This window comes from Phalangium opilio, unplaced genomic scaffold (genome assembly GCF_054372755.1).
Source record: "Phalangium opilio isolate 3A_F unplaced genomic scaffold, DU_Popi_V2 ptg000089l_1, whole genome shotgun sequence".
In the NCBI taxonomy this organism is placed as follows: Eukaryota; Metazoa; Arthropoda; class Arachnida; order Opiliones; family Phalangiidae; genus Phalangium; species Phalangium opilio.
This window is the reverse complement of record NW_028324194.1, coordinates 516,686-534,478: the sequence shown is the minus strand read 5'-3', so window position 1 is coordinate 534,478 and position 17,793 is coordinate 516,686. Positions and strand designations below refer to the sequence as shown.

Here is a 17,793-nt window from a genome sequence, read left to right as displayed (position 1 = left end):
GAGGATTTCAGGTTCGAGTCCTGGCAAGCTCGGTGTTTGTTTTAGTAAAAGATCTTTTAAACGTCATAAAAATGCATAAATACAATGTTTGGAAAAGTTTTTTATATTAGAAGGCAAGGGCTTGTAGCGTAATGGATAACGCGTCTGCCTTCGAAGCAGAAGATTGCAGGTTTGATTCCTGGCAAGCTCTGTGTTTGTTTTAGTAAAAGATCTTTTATGAGTCATAAAAAATGCATAAATACAATGTTTGTAAATGTTTTTTATATTAGAAGGCAAGGGCTTGTAGCGTCATGGATAACGCGTCTGCCTACGAAGCAGAAGATTCCAGGTTCGAGTTCTGGCAAGCTCGGAATTAACATTTAAACATGGTTATTAGAGTATAACGGAAGGGAAATCTATAAAATTGCAATGCTTCAATAGCATCTAGATAAATAGCTAACGGGCTTGTGGCGCAATGGATAACGCGTCTGCCTACGGAACAGATGTTTCCAGGTTCGAGTCCTGGCAAGCTCGGTGTTTGTTTTAGTAAAAGATCTTTTATGCGTCATAAAAAATGCATAAATACAATGTTTGTAAATGTTTTTTGTAATAGTAGGCAAGGGCTTGTAGCTTAATGGATAAAGCGTCTGCCTTCGAAGCAGAAGATTCCAGGTTCGAGTCCTGGCAAGCTCGGAATTAACATTTAAAGATGATTATTAGAGTGTAACGGAAGGGAAATCTGTAAAATTGCAATGCTTCAATAGCTTCTAGATAAACACCTAACGGGCTTGTGGCGCAATTGATAACGCGTCTGCCTACGGAGCAGAGGAATCCAGGTTCGAGTCCTGGCAAGCTCGGTGTTTGTTTTAGTATAAGATCTTTTAAACGTCATAAAAATGCATAAATACAATGTGTGGAAAAGTTTTTTATATTAGAAGGCAAGGGCTTGTAGCGTAATGGATAACGCGTCTGCCTTCGAAGCAGAAGATTGCAGGTTTGATTCCTGGCAAGCTCTATGTTTCTTTTAGTAAAAGATCTTTTATGCGTCATAAAAAATTCATAAATACAATGTTTGGAAAAGTTTTTTATATTAGAAGGCAAGGGCTTGTAGCGTAATGGATAACGCGTCTGCCTTCGAAGCAGAAGATTGCAGGTTTGAGTCCTGGCAAGCTCGCTGTTTGTTTTAGAAAAAGATCTTTTATGCGTCATAAAAAATGCATTAATACAATGTTTGGAAAAGTTTTTTAATAGTAGAGGCAAGGGCATGTAGCGTTATGGATAACGCGTCTGCCTTCGAAGTAGAAGATTCAAGGTTCGAGTTCTGGCAAGCTCGGAATTAACATTTAAACGTGGTTATTAGAGTATAACGGAAGGGAAATCTATAAAATTGCAATGCTTCAATAGCATCTAGATATAAAGCTAACGGGCTTGTGGAGCAAGAGATAACGCGTCTTCCTACGGAGCAGAAGATTCCAGGTTCGAGTCCTGGCAAGCTCGGTGTTTGTTTTAGTAAAAGATCTTTTATGCGTCATAAAAAATGCATAACTACAATGTTTGGAAAAGTTTTTCATATTAGAAGGCGAGGGATTGTAGCGTAATGGATAACGCGTCTGCCTTCGAAGCAGAAGACTCCAGGTTCGAGTCCTGGCAAGCTCGGAATTAACATGTAAAGATGATTATTAGAGTGTAACGGAAGGGAAATCTATAAAATTGCAATGCTTCAAAAGCATCTAGATAAAAAGCTAACGGGCTTGTGGCGCAATGGATAACGCGTCTGCCTACGGAGCAGAAGGTTCGAGTCTTGTCAAGCTCGGTGTTTGTTTTAGTAAAAGATCTTTTATGCGTCATAAAAAATGCATAAATACAATGTTTGGAAAAGTTTTTTATATTAGAAGGCCAGGGCTTGTAGCGTAATGGATAACTCGTCTGCCTTCGAAGCAGAAGATTCAGGTTCGAGTCCTGGCAAGCTCGGAATTAACATTTAAAGATGATTATTAGAGTGTAACGGAAGGGAAATGTATAAAATTGCAATGCTTCAATAGCATCTAGATTAACACCTAACGGGCTTGTGGCGCAATTGATAACGCGTCTGCCAACGGAGCAGAGGATTTCAGGTTCGAGTCCTGGCATGCTCGGTGTTTGTTTTAGTATAAGATCTTTTAAACGTAATAAAAATGCATAAATACAATGTTTGGAAAAGTTTTTTATATTAGAAGGCAAGGGCTTGTAGCGTAATGGATAACGCGTCTGCCTTCGAAGCAGAAGATTGCAGGTTTTATTCCTGGCAAGCTCTGTGTTTGTTTTAGTAAAAGATCTTTTATGCGTCATAAAAAATTCATAAATACAATGTTTGGAAAAGTTTTTTTATATTAGAAGGCAAGGGCTTGTAGCGTAACGGATAACGCGTCTGCCTTCGAAGTAGAAGATTGCAGGTTTGATTCCTGGCAAGCTTTGTGTTTGTTTTAGTAAAAGTTCTTTTATGCGTCATAAAAAATTCATAAATACAATGTTTGGAAAAGTTTTTTATATTAGAAGGAAGGGCTTGTAGCGAAATGGATAACGCGTCTGCCTTCGAAGCAGAAGATTGCAGGTTTGAGTCCTGGCAAGCTCGGAATTAACATTTAAACATGGTTATTAGAGTATAACGGAAGGGAAATCTGTAAAATTGCAATGCTTCAATAGCTTCTAGATAAACACCTAACGTGCTTGTGGCGCAATTGATGACGCGTCTGCTTACGGAGTAGAGGATTTCAGGTTCGAGTCCTGGCAAGCTCGGTGTTTGTTTTAGTAAAAGATCTTTTAAACGTCATAAAAATGCATAAATACAATGTTTGGAAAAGTTTTTTTATATTAGAAGGCAAGGGCTTGTAGCGTAATGGATAACGCGTCTGCCTTCGAAGCAGAAGATTGCAGGTTTGATTCCTGGCAAGCTCTGTGTTTGTTTTAGTAAAAGATCTTTTATGCGTCATAAAAAATTCATAAATACAATGTTTGGAAAAGTTTTTTATACTAGAAGGCAAGGGCTTGTAGCGTAATGGATAACGCGTCTGCCTTCGAAGCAGAAGATTCAAGGTTCGAGTCCTGACAAGCTCGGAATTAACATTTAAACATGGTTATTAGAGTGTAACGGAAGGGAAATCTGTAAAATTTTAATGCTTCAATAGCTTCTAGATAAACACCTAACGTGCTTGTGGCGCAATTGATGACGCGTCTGCCTACGGAGTAGAGGATTTCAGGTTCGAGTCCTGGCAAGCTCGGTGTTTGTTTTAGTAAAAGATCTTTTAAACGTCATAAAAATGCATAAATACAATGTTTGGAAAAGTTTTTTATATTAGAGGGCAAGGGCTTGTAGCGTAATGGATAACGCGTCTGCCTTCGAAGCAGAAGATTGCAGGTTTGATTCCTGGCAAGCTCTGTGTTTGTTTTAGTAAAAGATCTTTTATGCGTCATAAAAAATTCATAAATACAATGTTTGGAAAAGTTTTTTATATAAGAAGGCAAGGGCTTGTAGCGTAATGGATAACGCGTCTGCCTTCGAAGCAGAAGATTGCAGGTTTGATTCCTGGCAAGCTCTGTGTTTGTTTTAGTAAAAGATCTTTTATGCGTCATAAAAAATTCATAAATACAATGTTTGGAAAAGTTTTTTATACTAGAAGGCAAGGGCTTGTAGCGTAATGGATAACGCGTCTGCCTTCGAAGCAGAAGATTGCAGGTTTGAGTCCTGGCAAGCTCGCTGTTTGTTTTAGTAAAAGATCTTTTATGCGTCATAAAAAATGCATAAATACAATGTTTGGAAATTTTTTTTATAGTAGAAGCAAGGGCATGTAGCGTTATGGATAACGCGTCTGCCTTCGAAGTAGAAGATTCAAGGTTCGAGTCCTGACAAGCTCGGAATTAACATTTAAACATGGTTATTAGAGTGTAACGGAAGGGAAATCTGTAAAATTTTAATGCTTCAATAGCTTCTAGATAAACACCTAACGTGCTTGTGGCGCAATTGATGACGCGTCTGCCTACGGAGTAGAGGATTTCAGGTTCGAGTCCTGGCAAGCTCGGTGTTTGTTTTAGTAAAAGATCTTTTAAACGTCATAAAAATGCATAAATACAATGTTTGGAAAAGTTTTTTATATTAAAAGGCAAGGGCTTGTAGCGTAATGGATAACGCGTCTGCCTTCGAAGCAGAAGATTGCAGGTTTGAGTCCTGGCAAGCTCGCTGTTTGTTTTAGTAAAAGATCTTTTATGCGTCATAAAAAATGCATAAATACAATGTTTGGAAAAGTTTTTTATAGTAAAAGCAAGGGCATGTAGCGTTATGGATAACGCGTCTGCCTTCGAAGTAGAAGATTCAAGGTTCGAGTCCTGAGAAGCTCGGAATTAACATTTAAACATGGTTATTAGAGTGTAACGGAAGGGAAATCTGTAAAATTGCAATGCTTCAATAGCTTCTAGATAAACACCTAACGGACTTGTGGCGCAATTGATAACGCGTCTGACTACGGAGCAGAGGATTCAAGGTTCGAGTCCTGGCAAGCTAGGTGTTTGTTTTTGTAAAACATCTTTTAAACGTCATAATAATGCATAAATACAATGTTTGGAAAAGTTTTTTATATTAGAAGGCAAGGGCTTGTAGCGTAATTGATAACGCGTCTGCCTTTGAAGCAGAAGATTGCGGGTTTGATTCCTGGCAAGCTCTGTGTTTGTTTTAGTAAAAGATCTTTTATGCGTCATAAAAAATTCATAAATACAATGTTTGGAAAAGTTTTTTATGTTAGAAGGAAAGGGTTTGTAGCGTAATGGATAACGCGTCTACCTTCGAAGCGGAAGATTGCAGGTTCGAGTCCTGGCAAGCTCGGAATTAACATTTAAAGATAATTATTAAAGTGTAACGGAAGGGAAATCTGTAAAATTGCAATGCTTCAATAGCTTCTAGATAAACACCTAACGGACTTGTGGCGCAATTGATAACGCGTCTGCCTACGGAGCAGAGGATTCCAGGTTCGAGTCCTGGCAAGCTAGGTGTTTGTTTTTGTAAAACATCTTTTAAACGTCATAATAATGCATAAATACAATGTTTGGAAAAGTTTTTTATATTAGAAGGCAAGGGCTTGTAGTGTAATGGATAACGCGTCTGCCTTCGAAGTAGAAGATTCAAGGTTCAAGTTCTGGCAAGCTCGGAATTAACATTTAAACATGGTTATTAGAGTATAACGGAAGGGAAATCTATAAAATTGCAATGCTTCAATAGCATTTAGATAAAACGTTAACGGGCTTGTGGCGCAATGGATAACGCGTCTGCCTACGGAGCAGATGTTTCCAGGTTCGAGTCCTGGCAAGGTCGGTGTTTGTTTTAGTAAAAGATCTTTTATGCGTCATAAAAAATGCATAAATACAATGTTTGGAAAAGTTTTTTTATAGTAGAAGCAAGGGCGTGTAGCGTTATGGATAACGCGTCTGCCTTCGAAGTAGAAGATTCAAGGTTCGAGTTCTGGCAAGCTCGGAATTAACATTTAAACATGGTTATTAGAGTATAACGGAAGGGAAATCTATAAAATTGCAATACTTTAATAGCATCTAGATAAAAAGCTAACGGGCTTGTGGCGCAATGGATAACGCGTCTGCCTTCGAAGCAGAAGACTCCAGGTTCGAGTCCTGGCAAGCTCGGAATTAACATGTAAAGATGATTATTAGAGTGTAACGGAAGGGAAATCTATAAAATTGCAATGCTTCAAAAGCATCTAGATAAAAAGCTAACGGGCTTGTGGCGCAATGGATAACGCGTCTGCCTACGGAGCAGAAGGTTCGAGTCTTGTCAAGCTCGCTGTTTGTTTTAGTAAAAGATCTTTTATGCGTCATAAAAAATGCATAAATACAATGTTTGGAAAAGTTTTTTATAGTAGAAGCAATGGCATGTAGCGTTATGGATAACGCGTCTGCCTTCGAAGTAGAAGATTCAAGGTTCGAGTCCTGACAAGCTCGGAATTAACATTTAAACATGGTTATTAGAGTGTAACGGAAGGGAAATCTGTAAAATTTTAATGCTTCAATAGCTTCTAGATAAACACCTAACGTGCTTGTGGCGCAATTGATGACGCGTCTGCCTACGGAGTAGAGGATTTCAGGTTCGAGTCCTGGCAAGCTCGGTGTTTGTTTTAGTAAAAGATCTTTTAAACGTCATAAAAATGCATAAATACAATGTTTGGAAAAGTTTTTTATATTAGAAGGCAGGGGCTTGTAGCGTAATGGATAACGCGTCTGCCTTCGAAGTAGAAGATTCAAGGTTCAAGTTCTGGCAAGCTCGGAATTAACATTTAAACATGGTTATTAGAGTGTAACGGAAGGGAAATCTATAAAATTGCAATGCTTCAATAGCATTTAGATAAAAAGTTAACGGGCTTGTGGCGCAATGGATAACGCGTCTGCCTACGGAGCAGAAGATTCCAGGTTCGAGTCCTGGCAAGCTCGGTGTTTGTTTTAGTAAAAGATCTTTTTTGCGTCATAAAAAATGCATAAATACAATGTTTGGAAAACTTTTTTTGTAGTAGAAGCAAGGGCTTGTAGCGTTATGGATAACGCGTCTGCCTTCGAAGTAGAAGATTCAAGGTTCGAGTTCTGGCAAGCTCGGAATTAACATTTAAACATGGTTATAAGAGTATAACGGAAGGGAAATCTATAAAATTGCAATGCTTCAATAGCATTTAGATAAAAAGTTAACGGGCTTGTGGCGCAATGGATAACGCGTCTGCCTACGGAGCAGATGTTTCCAGGTTCGAGTCCTGGCAAGGTCGGTGTTTGTTTTAGTAAAAGATCTTTTATGCCTCATAAAAAATGCATAAATACAATGTTTGGAAAAGTTTTTTTATAGTAGAAGCAAGGGCGTGTAGCGTAATGGATAACGCGTCTGCCTTCGAAGCAGAAGATTGCAGGTTTGAGTCCTGGCAAGCTCGCTGTTTGTTTTAGTAAAAGATCTTTTGTGCGTCATAAAAAATGCATAAATACAATGTTTGGAAAAGTTTTTTATAGTAGAAGCAAGGGCATGTAGCGTTATGGATAACGCGTCTGCCTTCGAAGTAGAAGATTCAAGGTTCGAGTCCTGACAAGCTCGGAATTAACATTTAAACATGGTTATTAGAGTGTAACGGAAGGGAAATCTGTAAAATTTTAATGCTTCAATAGCTTCTAGATAAACACCTAACGTGCTTGTGGCGCAATTGATGACGCGTCTGCCTACGGAGTAGAGGATTTCAGGTTCGAGTCCTGGCAAGCTCGGTGTTTGTTTTAGTAAAAGATCTTTTAAACGTCATAAAAATGCATAAATACAATGTTTGGAAAAGTTTTTTATATTAAAAGGCAAGGGCTTGTAGCGTAATGGATAACGCGTCTGCCTTCGAAGCAGAAGATTGCAGGTTTGAGTCCTGGCAAGCTCTGTGTTTGTTTTAGTAAAAGATCTTTTATGCGTCATAAAAAATTCATAAATACAATGTTTGGAAAAGTTTTTTATGTTAGAAGGCAAGGGTTTGTAGCGTAATGGATAACGCGTCTACCTTCGAAGCAGAAGATTGCAGGTTCGAGTCCTGGCAAGCTCGGAATTAACATTTAAAGATGATTATTTAAGTGTAACGGAAGGGAAATCTGTAAAATTGCAATGCTTCAATAGCTTCTAGATAAACACCTAACGGACTTGTGGCGCAATTGATAACGCGTCTGCCTACGGAGCAGAGGATTCCAGGTTCGAGTCCTGGCAAGCTAGGTGTTTGTTTTTGTAAAACATCTTTTAAACGTCATAATAATGCATAAATACAATGTTTGGAAAAGTTTTTTATATTAGAAGGCAAGGGCTTGTAGTGTAATGGATAACGCGTCTGCCTTCGAAGTAGAAGATTCAAGGTTCAAGTTCTGGCAAGCTCGGAATTAACATTTAAACATGGTTATTAGAGTATAACGGAAGGGAAATCTATAAAATTGCAATGCTTCAATAGCATTTAGATAAAAAGTTAACGGGCTTGTGGCGCAATGGATAACGCGTCTGCCTACGGAGCAGATGTTTCCAGGTTCGAGTCCTGGCAAGGTCGGTGTTTGTTTTAGTAAAAGATCTTTTATGCGTCATAAAAAATGCATAAATACAATGTTTGGAAAAGTTTTTTTATAGTAGAAGCAAGGGCGTGTAGCGTTATGGATAACGCGTCTGCCTTCGAAGTAGAAGATTGAAGGTTCGAGTTCTGGCAAGCTCGGAATTAACATTTAAACATGGTTATTAGAGTATAACGGAAGGGAAATCTATAAAATTGCAATACTTTAATAGCATCTAGATAAAAAGCTAACGGGCTTGTGGCGCAATGGATAACGCGTCTGCCTTCGAAGCAGAAGACTCTAGGTTCGAGTCCTGGCAAGCTCGGAATTAACATATAAAGATGATTATTAGAGTGTAACGGAAGGGAAATCTATAAAATTGCAATGCTTCAAAAGCATCTAGATAAAAAGCTAACGGGCTTGTGGCGCAATGGATAACGCGTCTGCCTACGGATCAGAAGGTTCGAGTCTTGTCAAGCTCGCTGTTTGTTTTAGTAAAAGATCTTTTATGCGTCATAAAAAATGCATAAATACAATGTTTGGAAAAGTTTTTTATAGTAGAAGCAATGGCATGTAGCGTTATGGATAACGCGTCTGCCTTCGAAGTAGAAGATTCAAGGTTCGAGTCCTGACAAGCTCGGAATTAACATTTAAACATGGTTATTAGAGTGTAACGGAAGGGAAATCTGTAAAATTTTAATGCTTCAATAGCTTCTAGATAAACACCTAACGTGCTTGTGGCGCAATTGATGACGCGTCTGCCTACGGAGTAGAGGATTTCAGGTTCGAGTCCTGGCAAGCTCGGGGTTTGTTTTAGTAAAAGATCTTTTAAACGTCATAAAAATGCATAAATACAATGTTTGGAAAAGTTTTTTATATTAGAAGGCAAGGGCTTGTGCGTAATGGATAACGCGTCTGCCTTCGAAGCAGAAGATTGCAGGTTTGAGTCCTGGCAAGCTCGCTGTTTGTTTTAGTAAAAGATCTTTTATGCGTCATAAAAAATGCATAAATGCAATGTTTGGAAAAGTTTTTTATAGTAAAAGCAAGGGCATGTAGCGTTATGGATAACGCGTCTGCCTTCGAAGTAGAAGATTCAAGGTTCGAGTCCTGAGAAGCTCGGAATTAACATTTAAACATGGTTATTAGAGTGTAACGGAAGGGAAATCTGTAAAATTGCAATGCTTCAATAGCTTCTAGATAAACACCTAACGTGCTTGTGGCGCAATTGATGACGCGTCTGCCTACGGAGCAGAGGATTTCAGGTTCGAGTCCTGGCAAGCTCGGTGTTTGTTTTAGTAAAAGATCTTTTAAACGTCATAAAAATGCATAAATACAATGTTTGGAAAAGTTTTTTATATTAGAAGGCAAGGGCTTGTAGCGTAATTGATAACGCGTCTTCCTTCGAAGCAGAAGATTGCGGGTTTGATTCCTGGCAAGCTCTGTGTTTGTTTTAGTAAAAGATCTTTTATGCGTCATAAAAAATTCATAAATACAATGTTTGGAAAAGTTTTTTATGTTAGAAGGCAAGGGTTTGTAGCGTAATGGATAACGCGTCTACCTTCGAAGCAGAAGATTGCAGGTTCGAGTCCTGGCAAGCTCGGAATTAACATTTAAAGATGATTATTAAAGTGTAACGGAAGGGAAATCTGTAAAATTGCAATACTTTAATAGCATCTAGATAAAAAGCTAACGGGCTTGTGGCGCAATGGATAACGCGTCTGCCTTCGAAGCAGAAGACTCCAGGTTCGAGTCCTGGCAAGCTCGGAATTAACATGTAAAGATGATTATTAGAGTGTAACGGAAGGGAAATCTATAAAATTGCAATGCTTCAAAAGCATCTAGATAAAAAGCTAACGGGCTTGTGGCGCAATGGATAACGCGTCTGCCTACGGAGCAGAAGGTTCGAGTCTTGTCAAGCTCGGTGTTTGTTTTAGTAAAAGATCTTTTATGCGTCATAAAAAATGCATAAATACAATGTTTGGAAAAGTTTTTTATATTAGAAGGCCAGGGCTTGTAGCGTAATGGATAACTCGTCTGCCTTCGAAGCAGAAGATTCAGGTTCGAGTCCTGGCAAGCTCGGAATTAACATTTAAAGATGATTATTAGAGTGTAACGGAAGGGAAATGTATAAAATTGCAATGCTTCAATAGCATCTAGATTAACACCTAACGGGCTTGTGGCGCAATTGATAACGCGTCTGCCTACGGAGCAGAGGATTTCAGGTTCGAGTCCTGGCATGCTCGGTGTTTGTTTTAGTATAAGATCTTTTAAACGTCATAAAAATGCATAAATACAATGTTTGGAAAAGTTTTTTATATTAGAAGGCAAGGGCTTGTAGCGTAATGGATAACGCGTCTGCCTTTGAAGCAGAAGATTGCAGGTTTTATTCCTGGCAAGCTCTGTGTTTGTTTTAGTAAAAGATCTTTTATGCGCCATAAAAAATTCATAAATACAATGTTTGGAAAAGTTTTTTATATTAGAAGGCAAGGGCTTGTAGCGTAATGGATAACGCGTCTGCCTTCGAAGCAGAAGATTGGGTATCGTTCCTTTCAACCGAATTCCCAATGGATCGAAATCCCATTCGACCGAATATCCCGCAATGATTTTAGATTTCCAGCCCAGTGGCTATATTCCCGATGGACCGAAATCCCAATCGTCCGAATATGCCCCTAAAAAATACATGAATATAACTTGAAACACTGTAGCCGTTAGCGATTCGGTGGTGTAGTGGATACGAAGTTGGACTGCGAAGCGATAGGTTGTTGGTTCGAATCTCCGAAAGGTATGTTAATAATATTAAAAGTAAATGTTTCGTGATACTAATTAAAACGCTCACTTTCATTCCTTTCAAGGCTAGAGATATATAGAATTAATAAACAAATTGTGCTTAAAATGAAGTGCAGTCTTAATGGTAGTTCCATCAATGTCTTTAAATTTTAAATTAAAATTTTAATATTTTGGTTTCGGGTGGGTTAGGTTAGGTTAGGTTAGCTTAGCTTAGCTTAGCTTAGGTTAGGTTAGCTTAGCTTAGCTTAGGTTAGGTTAGGTTAGGTTAGGTTAGGTTAGGTTAGGTTAGGTTAGCTTAGGTTAGGTTAGGTTAGGTTAGGTTAGGTTAGGTTAGGTTAGGTTAGGTTAGCTTAGCTTAGGTTAGGTTAGCTTAGCTTAGCTTAGCTTAGCTAAGCTTAGCTTAGGTTAGGTTAGGTTAGGTTAGCTTAGGTTAGCTTAGGTTAGGTTAGGTTTGGTTCCAATAAAACGTTGACACCTTTTCCAAAATATGCTCCTTTTAATTAGCTACCACCTTTTCCAAAATATTCTCCCATTAAATAGCTACCACCTTTTCCAAAACATTCTCTTATTAATTAGCTGCCACCTTTTCCAAAAGATTTTCCTATTAAATAGCTCCCACCTTTTTCAAAATATTCTCCTATTAATTAGCTACCACCTTTTCCAAAACATTCTCCTATTAATTAGCTGCAACCTTTTCCAAAACATTCTCCTACTAATTAGCTGCCACATTTTCCAAAATATTCTCCTTTTAATTAGCTACCACCTTTTCTAAAATATTCTCCTATTAATTAGCTGCCACCTTTTCCAAAAGATTTTCCTATTAATTAGCTGCCACCTTTTCCAAAATATTCTCCTATTAATTAGCTGCCACCTTTTCCAAAATATTCTCCAATTAATTATCTGACATCTTTTCCAAAATATTTCTATTATTGCTAATAAATTGTTTTAATACTCATATAAATAATCTTTTTACCTCCTAACAAGGTTGGGTTGGGTTAGGTTAGGTTAGGTTAGGTTAGGTTACGTTTGGTTAGGTTAGGTTAGGGTAGGCTAGGGTAGGTTAGGCTAGGGTAGGTGAGGTGAGGAGTGCAGTAATACATTTTCAACTCACATTTATTTTAACAATAATAAGTTTTGAAATTAAAAATATATTTAATGCAAAACCACACAGTATGTCTTCTTCCAGTTCAATAGAATTTCGGTCCAATGGCACTATAATAAAATCGCACCTTTGGCTACGTTCGATCGAATGGGACCCCAAAAAAAACCCTTCTGTCGAATGGGAATTCGGTTCAATGGGACCAAAGCGAAGATTGCAGGTTTGATTCTTGGCAAGCTTTGTGTTTGTTTTAGTAAAAGTTCTTTTATGCGTCATAAAAAATTCATAAATACAATGTTTGGAAAAGTTTTTTATATTAGAAGGCAAGGGCTTGTAGCGTAATGGATAACGCGTCTGCCTTCGAAGCAGAAGATTGCAGGTTTGAGTCCTGGCAAGCTCGGAATTAACATTTAAACATGGTTATTAGAGTATAACGGAAGGGAAATCTGTAAAATTGCAATGCTTCAATAGCTTCTAGATAAACACCTAACGGGCTTGTGGCGCAATTGATAACGCGTCTGCCTACGGAGCAGAGGATTCCAGGTTCTATTCCTGGCAAGCTCGGTGTTTGTTTTTGTAAAAGATCTTTTAAACGTCATAATAATGCATAAATACAATGTTTGGAAAAGTTTTTTATATTAGAAGGCAAGGGCTTGTAGCGTAATGGATAACGCGTCTGCCTTCGAAGCAGAAGATTGCAGGTTTGAGTCCTGGCAAGCTCGCTGTTTGTCTTAGTAAAAGATCTTTTATGCGTCATAAAAAATGCATAAATACAATGTTTGGAAAAGTTTTTTTATAGTAGAGGCAAGGGCATGTAGCGTTATGGATAACGCGTCTGCCTTCGAAGTAGAAGATTCAAGGTTCGAGTCCTGACAAGCTCGGTATTAACATTTAAACATGGTTATTAGAGTACAACGGAAGGGAAATCTATAAAATTGCAATGCTTCAATAGCATCTAGATAAAAAGCTAACGGGCTTGTGGCGCAATGGATAACGCGTCTGCCTACGGAGCAGAAGATTCCAGGTTCGAGTCTTGGCAAACTCGGTGTTTGTTTTAGTAAAAGATCTTTTATGCGTCATAAAAAATGCATAAATACAATGTTTGGAAAAGTTTTTTTGTAGAAGAAGCAAGGGCATGTAGCGTTATGGATAACGCGTCTGCCTTCGAAGTAGAAGATTCAAGGTTCGAGTTCTGGCAAGCTCGGAATTAACATTTAAACATGGTTATTAGAGTATAACGGAAGGGAAATCTATAAAATTGCAATGCTTCAATAGCATCTAGATAAAAAGTTAACGGGCTTGTAGCGTAATGGATAACGCGTCTGCCTTCGAAGCAGAAGTTTCCAGGTTCGAGTCCTGGCAAGCTCGGAATTAACATTTAAAGATGATTATTAGAGTGTAACGGAAGGGAAATCTGTAAAATTGCAATGCTTCAATAGCTTCTAGATAAACACCTAACGTGCTTGTGGCGCAATTGATGACGCGTATGCCTACGGAGTAAAGGATTTCAGGTTCGAGTCCTGGCAAGCTCGGTGTTTGTTTTAGTAAAAGATCTTTTAAACGTCATAAAAATGCATAAATACAATGTTTGGAAAAGTTTTTTATATAAGAAGGCAAGGGCTTGTAGCGTAATGGATAACGCGTCTGCCTTCGAAGCAGAAGATTGCAGGTTTGATTCCTGGCAAGCTCTGTGTTTGTTTTAGTAAAAGATCTTTTATGCGTCATAAAAAATTCATAAATACAATGTTTGGAAAAGTTTTTTATACTAGAAGGCAAGGGCTTGTAGCGTAATGAATAACGGGTCTGCCTTCGAAGCAGAAGATTGCAGGTTTGAGTCCTGGCAAGCTCGCTGTTTGTTTTAGTAAAAGATCTTTTATGCGTCATAAAAAATGCATAAATACAATGTTTGGAAAAGTTTTTTATAGTAGAAGCAAGGGCATGTAGCGTTATGGATAACGCGTCTGCCTTCGAAGTAGAAGATTCAAGGTTCGAGTCCTGACAAGCTCGGAATTAACATTTAAACATGGTTATTAGAGTGTAACGGAAGGGAAATCTGTAAAATTTTAATGCTTCAATAGCTTCTAGATAAACACCTAACGTGCTTGTGGCGCAATTGATGACGCGTCTGCCTAGGGAGTAGAGGATTTCAGGTTCGAGTCCTGGCAAGCTCGGTGTTTGTTTTAGTAAAAGATCTTTTAAACGTCATAAAAATGCATAAATACAATGTTTGGAAAAGTTTTTTATATTAGAAGGCAAGGGCTTGTAGCGTTATGGATAACGCGTCTGCCTTCGAAGCAGAAGATTGCAGGTTTGAGTCCTGGCAAGCTCGCTGTTTGTTTTAGTAAAAGATCTTTTATGCGTCATAAAAAATGCATAAATACAATGTTTGGAAAAGTTTTTTATAGTAGAAGCAAGGGCATGAAGCGTTATGGATAACGCGTCTGCCTTCGAAGCAGAAGATTGCGGGTTTGATTCCTGGCAAGCTCTGTGTTTGTTTTAGTAAAAGATCTTTTATGCGTCATAAAAAATTCATAAATACAATGTTTGGAAAAGTTTTTTATGTTAGAAGGCAAGGGTTTGTAGCGTAATGGATAACGCGTCTACCTTCGAAGCAGAAGATTGCAGGTTCGAGTCCTGGCAAGCTCGGAAATAACATTTAAAGATGATTATTAAAGTGTAACGGAAGGGAAATCTGTAAAATTGCAATGCTTCAATAGCTTCTAGATAAACACCTAACGGACTTGTGGCGCAATTGATAACGCGTCTGCCTACGGAGCAGAGGATTCCAGGTTCGAGTCCTGGCAAGCTAGGTGTTTGTTTTTGTAAAACATCTTTTAAACGTCATAATAATGCATAAATACAATGTTTGGAAAAGTTTTTTATATTAGAAGGCAAGGGCTTGTAGTGTAATGGATAACGCGTCTGCCTTCGAAGTAGAAGATTCAAGGTTCAAGTTCTGGTAAGCTCGGAATTAACATTTAAACATGGTTATTAGAGTATAACGGAAGGGAAATCTATAAAATTGCAATGCTTCAATAGCATCTAGATAACAAGTTAACGGGCTTGTGGCGCAATGGATAACGCGTCTGCCTACGGAGCAGATGTTTCCAGGTTCGAGTCCTGGCAAGGTCGGTGTTTGTTTTAGTAAAAGATCTTTTATGCGTCATAAAAAATGCATAAATACAATGTTTGGAAAAGTTTTTTTATAGTAGAAGCAAGGGCGTGTAGCGTTATGGATAACGCGTCTGCCTTCGAAGTAGAAGATTCAAGGTTCGAGCTCTGGCAAGCTCGGAATTAACATTTAAACATGGTTATTAGAGTATAACGGAAGGGAAATCTATAAAATTGCAATACTTTAATAGCATCTAGTTAAAAAGCTAACGGGCTTGTGGCGCAATGGATAACGCGTCTGCCTTCGAAGCAGAAGACTCCAGGTTCGAGTCCTGGCAAGCTCGGAATTAACATGTGAAGATGATTATTAGAGTGTAACGGAAGGGAAATCTATAAAATTGCAATGCTTCAAAAGCATCTAGATAAAAAGCTAACGGGCTTGTGGCGCAATGGATAACGCGTCTGCCTACGGAGCAGAAGGTTCGAGTCTTGTCAAGCTCGGTGTTTGTTTTAGTAAAAGATCTTTTATGCGTCATAAAAAATGCATAAATACAATGTTTGGAAAAGTTTTTTATATTAAGAAGGCCAGGGCTTGTAGCGTAATGGATAACTCGTCTGCCTTCGAAGCAGAAGATTCAGGTTCGAGTCCTGGCAAGCTCGGAATTAACATTTAAAGATTATTATTAGAGTGTAACGGAAGGGAAATGTATAAAATTGCAATGCTTCAATAGCATCTAGATTAACACCTAACGGGCTTGTGGCGCAATTGATAACGCGTCTGCCTACGGAGCTGAGGATTTCAGGTTCGAGTCCTGGCATGCTCGGTGTTTGTTTTAGTATAAGATCTTTTAAACGTCATAAAAATGCATAAATACAATGTTTGGAAAAGTTTTTTATATTAGAAGGCAAGGGCTTGTAGCGTAATGGATAACGCGTCTGCCTTCGAAGCAGAAGATTGCAGGTTTGAGTCCTGGCAAGCTCGCTGTTTGTTTTAGTAAAAGATCTTTTATGCGTCATAAAAAATGCATAAATACAATGTTTGGAAAAGTTTTTTATAGTAGAAGCAAGGGCATGTAGCGTTATGGATAACGCGTCTGCCTTCGAAGTAGAAGCTTCAAGGTTCGAGTCCTGACAAGCTCGGTATTAACATTTAAACATGGTTATTAGAGTACAACGGAAGGGAAATCTATAAAATTGCAATGCTTCAATAGCATCTAGATAAAAAGCTAACGGGCTTGCGGCGCAATGGATAACGCGTCTGCCTACGGAGCAGAAGATTCCAGGTTCGAGTCTTGGCAAGCTCGGTGTTTGTTTTAGTAAAAGATCTTTTATGCGTCATAAAAAATGTATAAATACAATGTTTGGAAAAGTTTTTTTATAGAAGAAGCAAGGGCATGTAGCGTTATGGATAACGCGTCTGCCTTCGAAGTAGAAGATTCAAGGTTCGATTTCTGGCAAGCTCGGAATTAACATTTAAACATGGTTATTAGAGTATAACGGAAGGGAAATCTATAAAATTGCAATCCTTCAATAGCATCTAGATAAAAAGTTAACGGGCTTGTAGCGTAATGGATAACGCGTCTGGCTTCGAAGCAGAAGTTTCCAGGTTCGAGTCCTGGCAAGCTCGGAATTAACATTTAAAGATGATTATTAGAGTGTAACGGAAGGGAAATCTGTAAAATTGCAATGCTTCAAAAGCATCTAGATAAAAAGCTAACGGGCTTGTGGCGCAATGGATAACGCGTCTGCCTACGGAGCAGAAGGTTCGAGTCTTGTCAAGCTCGGTGTTTGTTTTAGTAAAAGATCTTTTATGCGTCATAAAAAATGCATAAATACAATGTTTGGAAAAGTTTTTTATATTAAGAAGGCCAGGGCTTGTAGCGTAATGGATAACTCGTCTGCCTTCGAAGCAGAAGATTCAGGTTCGAGTCCTGGCAAGCTCGGAATTAACATTTAAAGATTATTATTAGAGTGTAACGGAAGGGAAATGTATAAAATTGCAATGCTTCAATAGCATCTAGATTAACACCTAACGGGCTTGTGGCGCAATTGATAACGCGTCTGCCTACGGAGCTGAGGATTTCAGGTTCGAGTCCTGGCATGCTCGGTGTTTGTTTTAGTATAAGATCTTTTAAACGTCATAAAAATGCATAAATACAATGTTTGGAAAAGTTTTTTATATTAGAAGGCAAGGGCTTGTAGCGTAATGGATAACGCGTCTGCCTTCGAAGCAGAAGATTGCAGGTTTTATTCCTGGCAAGCTCTGTGTTTGTTTTAGTAAAAGATTTTTTATGCGTCATAAAAAATTCATAAATACAATGTTTGGAAAAGTTTTTTATATTAGAAGGCAAGGGCTTGTAGCGTAATGGATAACGCGTCTGCCTTCGAAGCAGAAGATTGCAGGTTTGAGTCCGGGCAAGCTCGGAATTAACATTTAAACATGGTTATTAGAGTATAACGGAAGGGAAATCTGTAAAATTGCAATGCTTCAATAGCTTCTAGATAAACAGCTAACGGGCTTGTGGCGCAATTCATAACGCGTCTGCCTACGGAGCAGAGGATTCCAGGTTCTATTCCTTGCAAGCTCGGTGTTTGTTTTTGTAAAAGATCTTTTAAACGTCATAATAATGCATAAATACAATGTTTGGAAAAGTTTTTTATATTAGAAGGCAAGAGCTTGTAGCGTAATGGATAACGCGTCTGCCTTCGAAGCAGAAGATTGCAGGTTTGAGTCCTGGCAAGCTCGCTGT

General features: G+C 38.4%; 28 non-coding genes across 28 annotated transcripts; all 28 read left to right on the top strand.

Moving 5' to 3' along the window:
• The first annotated feature begins 117 nt into the window (after window positions 1–117).
• On the top strand, window positions 118–190 carry TRNAR-UCG (transfer RNA arginine (anticodon UCG)). Its single transcript has one exon. It is a non-coding gene; the product is annotated as a tRNA-Arg (tRNA).
• A 250-nt stretch (window positions 191–440) lies between these two features.
• TRNAR-ACG (transfer RNA arginine (anticodon ACG)) lies at window positions 441–513 on the top strand. Its single transcript has one exon. It is a non-coding gene; the product is annotated as a tRNA-Arg (tRNA).
• An 86-nt stretch (window positions 514–599) lies between these two features.
• On the top strand, window positions 600–672 carry TRNAR-UCG (transfer RNA arginine (anticodon UCG)). Its single transcript has one exon. It is a non-coding gene; the product is annotated as a tRNA-Arg (tRNA).
• Window positions 673–763: 91 nt separating this feature from the next.
• TRNAR-ACG (transfer RNA arginine (anticodon ACG)) lies at window positions 764–836 on the top strand. Its single transcript has one exon. It is a non-coding gene; the product is annotated as a tRNA-Arg (tRNA).
• Window positions 837–921: 85 nt separating this feature from the next.
• TRNAR-UCG (transfer RNA arginine (anticodon UCG)) lies at window positions 922–994 on the top strand. Its single transcript has one exon. It is a non-coding gene; the product is annotated as a tRNA-Arg (tRNA).
• An 86-nt stretch (window positions 995–1,080) lies between these two features.
• Window positions 1,081–1,153, top strand: TRNAR-UCG (transfer RNA arginine (anticodon UCG)). The gene has a single exon. It is a non-coding gene; the product is annotated as a tRNA-Arg (tRNA).
• Window positions 1,154–1,562: 409 nt separating this feature from the next.
• On the top strand, window positions 1,563–1,635 carry TRNAR-UCG (transfer RNA arginine (anticodon UCG)). The gene has a single exon. It is a non-coding gene; the product is annotated as a tRNA-Arg (tRNA).
• A 1,205-nt stretch (window positions 1,636–2,840) lies between these two features.
• Window positions 2,841–2,913, top strand: TRNAR-UCG (transfer RNA arginine (anticodon UCG)). The gene has a single exon. It is a non-coding gene; the product is annotated as a tRNA-Arg (tRNA).
• Window positions 2,914–2,999: 86 nt separating this feature from the next.
• Window positions 3,000–3,072, top strand: TRNAR-UCG (transfer RNA arginine (anticodon UCG)). The gene has a single exon. It is a non-coding gene; the product is annotated as a tRNA-Arg (tRNA).
• Window positions 3,073–3,321: 249 nt separating this feature from the next.
• TRNAR-UCG (transfer RNA arginine (anticodon UCG)) lies at window positions 3,322–3,394 on the top strand. The gene has a single exon. It is a non-coding gene; the product is annotated as a tRNA-Arg (tRNA).
• An 86-nt stretch (window positions 3,395–3,480) lies between these two features.
• On the top strand, window positions 3,481–3,553 carry TRNAR-UCG (transfer RNA arginine (anticodon UCG)). The gene has a single exon. It is a non-coding gene; the product is annotated as a tRNA-Arg (tRNA).
• An 86-nt stretch (window positions 3,554–3,639) lies between these two features.
• On the top strand, window positions 3,640–3,712 carry TRNAR-UCG (transfer RNA arginine (anticodon UCG)). Its single transcript has one exon. It is a non-coding gene; the product is annotated as a tRNA-Arg (tRNA).
• A 407-nt stretch (window positions 3,713–4,119) lies between these two features.
• Window positions 4,120–4,192, top strand: TRNAR-UCG (transfer RNA arginine (anticodon UCG)). Its single transcript has one exon. It is a non-coding gene; the product is annotated as a tRNA-Arg (tRNA).
• Window positions 4,193–5,244: 1,052 nt separating this feature from the next.
• On the top strand, window positions 5,245–5,317 carry TRNAR-ACG (transfer RNA arginine (anticodon ACG)). Its single transcript has one exon. It is a non-coding gene; the product is annotated as a tRNA-Arg (tRNA).
• A 250-nt stretch (window positions 5,318–5,567) lies between these two features.
• TRNAR-UCG (transfer RNA arginine (anticodon UCG)) lies at window positions 5,568–5,640 on the top strand. The gene has a single exon. It is a non-coding gene; the product is annotated as a tRNA-Arg (tRNA).
• A 728-nt stretch (window positions 5,641–6,368) lies between these two features.
• On the top strand, window positions 6,369–6,441 carry TRNAR-ACG (transfer RNA arginine (anticodon ACG)). The gene has a single exon. It is a non-coding gene; the product is annotated as a tRNA-Arg (tRNA).
• Window positions 6,442–6,691: 250 nt separating this feature from the next.
• Window positions 6,692–6,764, top strand: TRNAR-ACG (transfer RNA arginine (anticodon ACG)). Its single transcript has one exon. It is a non-coding gene; the product is annotated as a tRNA-Arg (tRNA).
• Window positions 6,765–7,975: 1,211 nt separating this feature from the next.
• Window positions 7,976–8,048, top strand: TRNAR-ACG (transfer RNA arginine (anticodon ACG)). Its single transcript has one exon. It is a non-coding gene; the product is annotated as a tRNA-Arg (tRNA).
• Window positions 8,049–8,298: 250 nt separating this feature from the next.
• Window positions 8,299–8,371, top strand: TRNAR-UCG (transfer RNA arginine (anticodon UCG)). Its single transcript has one exon. It is a non-coding gene; the product is annotated as a tRNA-Arg (tRNA).
• A 1,366-nt stretch (window positions 8,372–9,737) lies between these two features.
• Window positions 9,738–9,810, top strand: TRNAR-UCG (transfer RNA arginine (anticodon UCG)). The gene has a single exon. It is a non-coding gene; the product is annotated as a tRNA-Arg (tRNA).
• A 2,449-nt stretch (window positions 9,811–12,259) lies between these two features.
• Window positions 12,260–12,332, top strand: TRNAR-UCG (transfer RNA arginine (anticodon UCG)). Its single transcript has one exon. It is a non-coding gene; the product is annotated as a tRNA-Arg (tRNA).
• A 249-nt stretch (window positions 12,333–12,581) lies between these two features.
• TRNAR-UCG (transfer RNA arginine (anticodon UCG)) lies at window positions 12,582–12,654 on the top strand. Its single transcript has one exon. It is a non-coding gene; the product is annotated as a tRNA-Arg (tRNA).
• A 573-nt stretch (window positions 12,655–13,227) lies between these two features.
• Window positions 13,228–13,300, top strand: TRNAR-UCG (transfer RNA arginine (anticodon UCG)). Its single transcript has one exon. It is a non-coding gene; the product is annotated as a tRNA-Arg (tRNA).
• Window positions 13,301–13,549: 249 nt separating this feature from the next.
• TRNAR-UCG (transfer RNA arginine (anticodon UCG)) lies at window positions 13,550–13,622 on the top strand. The gene has a single exon. It is a non-coding gene; the product is annotated as a tRNA-Arg (tRNA).
• Window positions 13,623–14,991: 1,369 nt separating this feature from the next.
• TRNAR-ACG (transfer RNA arginine (anticodon ACG)) lies at window positions 14,992–15,064 on the top strand. Its single transcript has one exon. It is a non-coding gene; the product is annotated as a tRNA-Arg (tRNA).
• Window positions 15,065–15,314: 250 nt separating this feature from the next.
• On the top strand, window positions 15,315–15,387 carry TRNAR-UCG (transfer RNA arginine (anticodon UCG)). Its single transcript has one exon. It is a non-coding gene; the product is annotated as a tRNA-Arg (tRNA).
• A 565-nt stretch (window positions 15,388–15,952) lies between these two features.
• On the top strand, window positions 15,953–16,025 carry TRNAR-UCG (transfer RNA arginine (anticodon UCG)). The gene has a single exon. It is a non-coding gene; the product is annotated as a tRNA-Arg (tRNA).
• A 572-nt stretch (window positions 16,026–16,597) lies between these two features.
• On the top strand, window positions 16,598–16,670 carry TRNAR-UCG (transfer RNA arginine (anticodon UCG)). Its single transcript has one exon. It is a non-coding gene; the product is annotated as a tRNA-Arg (tRNA).
• Window positions 16,671–17,793: the final 1,123 nt, after the last annotated feature.